Source organism: Colobus angolensis, unplaced genomic scaffold (genome assembly GCF_000951035.1).
Source record: "Colobus angolensis palliatus isolate OR3802 unplaced genomic scaffold, Cang.pa_1.0 Scaffold1, whole genome shotgun sequence".
Classification (NCBI taxonomy): Eukaryota; Metazoa; Chordata; class Mammalia; order Primates; family Cercopithecidae; genus Colobus; species Colobus angolensis.
Window position 1 is genome coordinate 14,803,434 of NW_012110918.1, and position 8,486 is coordinate 14,811,919.

Consider the following 8,486-nt stretch of genomic DNA (forward strand, 5'->3'; position numbering starts at 1 on the left):
TTTGGGACCAGCGATTAGGAGACAAGGCTCACTCAGGGAGAATTTACCGGCACGCAATCACTGTCCTGTGATCTGAGATGGAGTGGCCTGAGGCCCTGAAACCTGTCTTCCTATGCTGCCTGGATGGCTCCTGGAAGCTTTCACACCATGAAGACCTACAGTAAATTAGGAGAGGCTGGAACTGCCTTGGCAAAGCATTGAGGTAGGGGTCAGAAGGCCCTGGGAAGGGGCAAAGCCAGACGACTTCGCCAAGTCCAGGGAAGGGGAAGCCAGATGACTTCGCCATGTCCAGGGAAGGAGAAGCCGGACGACTTCGCCAAGTGAGATTCGAGAACGCAGCCCTGACCATCGTCCCCAGGAGGGTCCAGAGGACCCCTCTGGCTGAAGCAATAGAGGGGCACTGGCATATCTGGAGTGATCGGGGGATGCTGTCCTCCACGGCCTCCTGAGTGTCAACACAGATGAGAGGACTACAGGTTAGAGAGGGCAGGGGGTAGCCCTGCACTGCTGGTAGCTAAGGGGGCATGATTACTATAATGACAGGAAGGCCCAATGCCCTTTGGGATGAGCATGGTGACTTAACCTGTATCACTAAAAGGGAAAATACAGAGCTGGTGAACAGAAGGTTGGTATCAGCCACTGCAATGAAAAAGCGTCTTCAGTCAATTTCATAGCCCCAGAGCCCATTAGTACAAGAGGAGCCCAGGCCTCCTTAAGAAAGAGCTCCACAGTGGCCCTGTAAGTATATTCGATAGAGTCCCTTAATTTTTTTTTTTAACATAGAGACAGGGTTTCACTATGTTGCTCAGGCTCATGTTAGACTCCTGGGTTCAAGTGATCCTCCTGCCTCAGCCCCCTGAAGTGCAGGGATTGCAGGTGGGAGCCATTGCACCTGGCCGAGTCCCCTAACCTCTCCCTAAAGGAACCTACCGACTTGTGTCAGAGTATACACTGGGAAAAGGGAGTACGCAGACATTTCAGGGCTGTTGGATCCGGAGTCTGAGTTGACACTGACACCGAGAGGCCTCAAATGTTGCCGATTCTTGCCAGCTAGGGGGCTCTGTGATGGACCAGTCATAACAGGAGGGCAGAGCACGTCTGAGCGGGGCATGGGATGGACTGCACTGGGCGCCCCTTCCCCCTCTTCATATCCTCTGGGTCCAGCAACAGGCTTCATGTCATAGTAGCTGATGGTGTTTTGCCTCTCCCGCTCTGTGTCCCCATAGCAGGACTTCTCCGAAGACACAGGGAGGGGCAGCTTCTGCAGGCACAGGCCTGGAAGTTCAAGGGCATTGATCCCAACTTGAAGATAGGTGAGAAATTACAAAAAAAGGTGAGAAATGTCTCGATGTGCACACCCTAAGACAACACGTCAGCCGGAAAATGGGCTGTAAAAGGTGAGGAAAACACAGCTTCCGGTGCACAGAAATCGAGTCAGCTGTTAAGTTCGGGTTTTGTTTGCTTATATCTTATTTTATTTGCTATTTTAAGATATTTCTGGAGAAGACCTCAAGGACAGGGGACTACTGTCTTGCAATCCTAAGGAGAAACTACAGAAGCCAGAGCTGGCTTGCAGCTTAGAAGAAAATTTCCTCCCATGGCATTACGTCCCTTGGCAGTCCTCACAATGGAACGCCCAGGAATGACAAAACTCTCAGAATTAAATCTTGATGGAAAGGATGCAGTCAATGTGGCCTAGAAATACAAATTCAAATTACAGATGATTTCAGAACCTTGGCTTAGGCTTGAAGAGGACCCATGAGGCCTGATGGGGGCAGGCCTAGGGGCTTTGTCAACAGGACTGTGTCTTAATTTTCTAGGCCATCTTTATGAAGGGTCCAGCTGTCAGTCCACATGGCCCTCTGTGTCCCTACAGAGCTATGAGAGGCAATGGGACCAATCCGCCAGCCTTCTTCTGTGGTGCCATGGCAGGAAGCCACACTCTCCAGCAAAGCTGACGGCGATCTGAACCTGCAGACATGCAGCTCCCGGACACACACCCACACAAATGTCCCTGGGATCAGATTGCTGTGCAAAGACAGCATAGCCCACACCATCTTGTTGGCAAATGAGAGTGTAGATGAGAGGACCACACAACCTGGCTGACTGTGTTGGATGATATCGGAGACGGTGGGCAAAGCCAGCCTGGTGCCCCCCATCTGCCTTGCCCAGGGCAGGAAGAGGTTTTTCAGGCTTTGCCCACAAGTATGTTACCAGCAGCAAATCCGCACGGGTCTGCAGCAACTCCATCCTTGCCTCGTCAGAGGAAAGAATTCCGGGCAGAAGTAGGTTTAAGGCAGAGGGAGAGATTGAGGCACGTTTTAGGACAGGAGTGAGAATTTTTGAAAAAGTTTTAGAGCAGGAGTGAAAGGAAGCCTTTCCTTTCCTGAAAAAGTTTTAGAGCAGCCTTGGAAGAGGGCTGAGTGTGCCACGTGAGCGATCCAAGTGCCCGCTCAGCCCTGGGCGTGGGGATTATCCATTGGCAGGGTTCTGGGGTTTTTTCTTCTCCTCCCTCAGTTCTTCCCTTGGGGCGGGCTGTGGCTCAACAGCCCCACGCAGCAGTGTGGGTCAGCACTCAGGAGGGTGACTGCACGTGTAGCGGGCGCACTGAGGTTGTGCGCATGCTCCTTTGGGGCGGTTTTCCTTCACCATTGAACGCCCCAGAGGAAGTTCCTACATCCGCCATTTTGCCTCTTAGTGCGCACGCTTGAGCCCACTCGCCCAACTCGAGAGCTTATGAGGAAGCTCCTGATCACCAGTTTCAGGTATTTTTTATTTACTGGGAGACGCTCTTCCCCTGGCGTGAGCTGCAACCAATGATCATGTCAGAGAGACAGTTTAACAACTGCCTGACCACCACCTGATGGCCGCCTGACATTCCTGGGGTGGCGAGTTCCGCTCATGTCTGCCTGACTTCCTCCTCTGACAAGCAGAGCCATGGAATGGAGAGTCAGCCCAGGCAGGGCCAGCCAGCCTGCAACCGGGGCTGCCAAGGTTTCTTCTATTCCAGGGAGGCAGCGTTCACCCCAACCCCCGCCAGCATCCATGGATCTCACCTCAATAAAGGAGGCCTCCCAGCCTACACTAGGCACCTCTAGCTCCTTTCTGTAGGCTCCACGAGGCTGTGACATGGAGCAAAATGTCACAGTCATTGAAGGCTCGGTGTGCAAGTAACAAGTCTCCCACTCAGAGAACTGCTCCCTCATCAAGCTCTCCTGGCAGCCCCCACCAGCATGCTCTCTTCCCGTTTAACCCCAGCAGCCCCGCAACTCATACTTCCAGTCTGGTCCTCAGCTCATCTCCAGAGAAGAGATCAATATCCATAAAGAGTTCCCGACTTGGAGTGCTGGGCCAGCTCTTTGCTCAGGGAGAGAGTGGAAGTCTAGTGATTATGAAGTTAACCCACCCTGAAGGCACCATAAACCTAACAGGGGCCTTCCTTAGGGTATCTGTGACTATTTTACACATGCCTTGAGTTTTATAGTCGAAAAAAATGAGGTGGGCTAGAGACTGTGTGCAGGCTCATGTGCATCCACCTCTGGTTGGTTGGAACTATCATGCCCACCCTAGTGACTCCACTGGACCACTTCATTGCCTGACAGCCGGTGACACATTTGGTCACACGCAGCCACGTTGCCTTTAGGTGGCAGTGCCATTGAAGAGGTCTTCACGTCTCCCTCTCTTCCCCCAGCAGTGCGAGTGTGTGCAGGGGTTCAAGTATTTAATTGTTAAATTAAATTAAAGCCTCGAGGACTGTGTGTTTTATTGGGAGAAAGGCTCAAACCGAACTTCAATAATATTGTTAAAGTTTTCAGCAGGATTTTGTCAGAAAAGTGAGGTATGAGAAATATGGTAATTTTTAACCTTGTGGGAATAAAATCCCTTGAGAAACATGTCTGTGCATCAAAGGCATTATCAAGACAGTGAAAAGGCTACCCACAGAGTGGGAGAAAACATTCGCAAATCATCTGTCTGATAAGGATCTATCATCTGGAATATAAAAGAATTCTCACAAGTCAAGAGCAAAGATGAACAACCCAATTTTAAAATGATCAAAGGCCTTAATAGATATTTCTCCAAAGAAGATACACAAATGGCCAACAAGCACATGAAAAGATGTTCGACATCACCAGTCATTAAGAAAATGCAAATAAAAACAATGAGATACCATTTTACAACCTCTAGGATAACTGCAATTTAAAAAAGGAAAACTGAAAATAACAAGAGCTGGTGAGGATGTGGAGAAATTAGAACACTCATACATTGCTAGTGGGAAGGAAAAATGGTGCAGCTGCTGTGAAAAACAGTTTGGTTGTTGCTTAAAAAGTTAAACATAGAATTACCACATGACGCAGCAATTCCGCTCCTAGGTATACACCCAAAAGAACTGAAAACTGGTAGTCAAACAAAAACTGGTACACATATGCTCATAGCATCACTATTCACAGTCACTAAAAGATGGAGGCAACCCAGATGTCCATCAACAGATGGATAGATAAACAAAGTGTGGTCTATTCATACACATGAATATTATTCATCCTTAAAACGTCCTGGCCAGGCACAGTGGCTCACGCCTGTAATCTCAGCACTTTGGGAGACAGAGGCAGGCGGATCACCTGAGGTCAGGAGTTTCAGACCAGCCTGGCTAACATGGCGAAACCCCATCTCTACTAACAATATAAAAAATTAGCCAGGCATGGTGGCGGACGCCTGTCATCCCAGCTACTCAGGAGGCTGAGGCAGGAAAATCGCTTGAACCCGAGAGGTGGAGGTTGCAGTGAGCCGAGATTGTGCCATTGCACTGCAGCCTGGGTGACAGAGCAAGACTCCGTCTCAAAAACAAAAAAGCAAAACAAATCCTGAAGCAGTGACACGTGACAATGTAGATGAACCTTGAAAATATTATGCTTAGTGCAGGAAACCAGGCACAAAAGGCCATATATTATACAATTCCGTGTACATGAAACCCACAGAATAGGTCATCCATGGACAGAGGGCAGAAGAGCTGCGACCAGGGGCTGTGGGGAGGCAGAAAGGGGAGAGACTGTTCATGGGGTCAGGGTTTCCTTTTGTTTTTGTTTCTAGAGACAGGGTCTCGCTCTGTCACCCAGGCTGGAGTGCAGTGGCACGATCACGGTTCACTGCAACCTCGACCTCCTAGGCTCGAGTGATCCTCCTGCCTCAGCCTCCCGAGCAGCTGGGACCCGACTAGCTGGGACCACAGGTACGCACCACCATGCCCAGCTTCGGGTCTTCTCCTGGGGTGAGGGAAGTGTGTTACAAGTAGGTCGTGATGGTGGCTGGACAACTGTGTGTAAGTACTAATTGCTGCTGAATTCTTCATTTTGAAACGGTTAGTTTTATGTTATGTGAATTTCACCTCAGGAAAAAAAAATTCCAAAAGCAAAAAAGAAAATAAACATAAGTAGGTGATTCAGTTTCCACCCACTCAGGCCACAGAGGTATTGTCAGGAAAGCACTGGCTCAAAAGTCAGAGGCTGCCGGCACACACTCAGGAGGCACCAAGAGTCCCTGTGGGGAGCTGGGGTGCCCAGCGGCAGGGGGACGCTGGAGGGCCGCGCCCCAGGAGTTGGGACAGCAGAAAGGGAGGCTGAGGGCAATTTGGGCACCACTGCTGCAGCCCCTGGTCCTGCTGGAGAAACAATCTGGAAAGTGGTGGGGGCGCCTCTTACTGGGTTTCCCACTGCAGACTGAGACCAGGAGACCCCAATCCCAGGGGAAAAGGACTGGAAGTTTCTTCTGAGGGAACAGAACACACGGATTCAGCAGCAGCAGGAGTGGCAGGGCCTGCGGGGAGTGAGAGTCCCAGCTCCTCCTGCCTGCGCTGCCCCGGCTGCCGGCGCTGGATTCCTCGAGCCACACCTGTCAAAGCGGGGCTGAACCTAAAGGTCGCCCAGGTCTAGTCCCTTCTCAAACATGCCTCCTCCGTGTGCTGCAGCACAGCTCTGTGGCGGCCTTCCCCGGGCCCAGGACGCCGTGTTGTTGGAGTCACTGATGCAGCTCTCCCACTGCCAGGGCTACAGACGGAGGGATGCCACAGCCCCCTCTGCAGTGACCAGGAACAGGAGAACATGGTCCCACAGCCACCATAGGAGTGTTTCCTGCTGGCTGAACTGACTCAGAAACTCTGCTCCCCGAGCCACTCAGTGACATAAACATCCTCCTCTCCCTGCATCTCCCAGGCGGTGAGGCGCATGGCCTCTACCTACTGCATCTGCCTCCTGGATGTCTCTTGTGTTCCGTAGTCCGTGCCACCCCCAGGCTGCACCTGACCCAGGCAATTCTGAAGCTCCTCCCGAGCGTGCTTGTGGTCATCCTCTCACAAGCACAGACAGGTTTCAGCGGAACGCAAATATCCACCTGCCCCCGACATCCACAGAGGCGCGTCTGCGCCACCATGACGTCCGCAAAGGCGCGTTTACACCACGGTGACGTCCGCAGAGATGCATCTGCGCCACAGTGACATCTGAGGTATCAGAACGAAACTCCATAAAAATAAATATAAGTTACCCAGAGACAGCAACACTTATGAAAAAGGGTCAGTGTGCATCACTGATGACCATATAGCCCAAAGAGATCCAGGTGGAATAGGCCCCCGTGCCCAGCTGTCAGGGCCACTGCCAGACCAGACAAGTATCCAAAGAAAGAAGGGAGGGGACTCAAGAAAGGTGCAACTCGTGAGATTCTGCTGCAAAGAGGCACCAGGAGGAGCCGCATGGAGGCCCCCATGGGAAGGGAGAGCGCAAGAGGTGGGCCTCAGCACCCGTCAGGGCATCGCCGCTTCTTCCCACTGGGACACCACATGCCTGCCCGGGGTCTGCAGGTAGCGAGGGGTACTGTCCTCTGATTAGATGGTCAGCCTGGGCCTTGCCATGTAGCTTTCCTACAATGCCCAGGAAGGCAGTCCCAGGGCCACACTGTGACAAGCAGACCCTAAGGAGGTACCAAAAAGGGAGGGAAATGGCCCCTATGGCCCACACGTCGGGGCCACCGCCCTACACTGGTTCCACAATTCTCAGTACCTTTCTCCACCGCAGGCCTTTGCTGGCCAAGCCTTGATGGAGAGGGGCTCCATGTCAGTGTGGAACCTGATGATGCCTGGCCTCGCTGTCTGAAAGGAGGAGACACTCTCTCTTATCTTTGCCTTGCTGGGTCAGTGAGGCAGGGAAGATGGCGGGCAGCCAAGAGCCAGCACCACCCTGGCAGGGGGGACAGGCCCCGTCCCAGGACCCAGAGAGCCACATCGACACCTGTGCCTCAGTTTCTTACTGGATGATCTCGAAACCTCTGACACCCTTGGGATTCTGTCAATGAGATATCTCTTCGCTCCCAGAGCTCACACGCTTTGTACGCCTTCTTCCTCCCAGGGTCACGTTCGGCTAGTGAGCAAGCATCATTCGCGGTGTCCCTGGACTAACCCCTCCTGAGGACACCTGGGTTTTGTTAAAGGCTACAGCACGGATGGACCTTAAAAACGTTATGCTAAATGTCAACGCATTTGAGGGACACGGCCATGCATGGGAGTATGTCGTCTTTGCACAGAAACCCAAGGTCACGATCTGCCCTTCTCGAGTGCTGTCTTCCTAGTGACAACCGTGGATGTCACACACTTCCATGCTGTGCCCAGTGGGAGCGTCTAGGCCTGAGAGGCTGGGCCAGGCTGCCCCAGGCTCCACGTGTTATCCTAGGGACTTCCAAATGTTTCCACCATGCCTCGCCTTTTGGTGTGAGATTTACGTGGCTGATACGCCCAGGGATTACCCAGCAGTATTAGGGGCTGGGGACTTGAGGAGACAGGCTGCAGATGACCACAACTGAAGCCACCCCAGGCTGCCCCAAACCTTGATCCAGGACACACCAGAATGGCACATGTCAGATGAATTCTGCCACCCAACAACCAAACTCCCAGGCTCGGGCTGGCCACTGTCCTCTCTTGGTAAATCCCCATCCCTGTCACATACAGGGATGAGTCTCCATATCTGAACTCTGCTCCATATCCAACACTTACCTCTGTCTTTGTCTGGGAAATGCTGGGAAATTCCTGCTCTGTCAAAAGGTACAGAAAAAAAAACTGTGATTTCCAAGTAGGTGTTTGTCTCATGGAAGTCAACGGCGTGTCCCGCACTGGGGATGGCTCTGAAAAAAAAAATGCAACTTTCCATGTCCCTGTACCCAAGGCGTGGACATCCTGGAATCTCTCACGGTGTGATAAACACAGTGTCCAAGTATGTACCCAAGAGAAATGAAAACATATGTCCACACAGAGTCGTGCACTCCAACGTTCAGCGCTATTCACGGTAGCCAAAAGGTGGGAACCACCCAAATGCCCATCAACAGATGCACAGATAAACAAAATGTGGCCATTACTCAGCCTTAAAACGAGTGAAGCGCTTATACATGTTACAATTTGCATAAACCTGAAAAACAGTATTTGCATAAGCCTTGAAAACATTGTGTAAGTGAAA

General features: G+C 51.7%; 1 long non-coding RNA gene across 1 annotated transcript; it reads right to left on the bottom strand.

The window, feature by feature from the left end:
• Window positions 1-1,457: 1,457 nt before the first annotated feature.
• On the bottom strand, window positions 1,458-8,160 carry LOC105521589. Its single transcript, XR_001003299.1, has 2 exons — window positions 8,030-8,160; window positions 1,458-1,695 (listed from the first exon to the last, which is right to left on the bottom strand). It is a non-coding gene; the product is annotated as an uncharacterized LOC105521589 (long non-coding RNA).
• Between the last annotated feature and the right edge of the window lie 326 nt (window positions 8,161-8,486).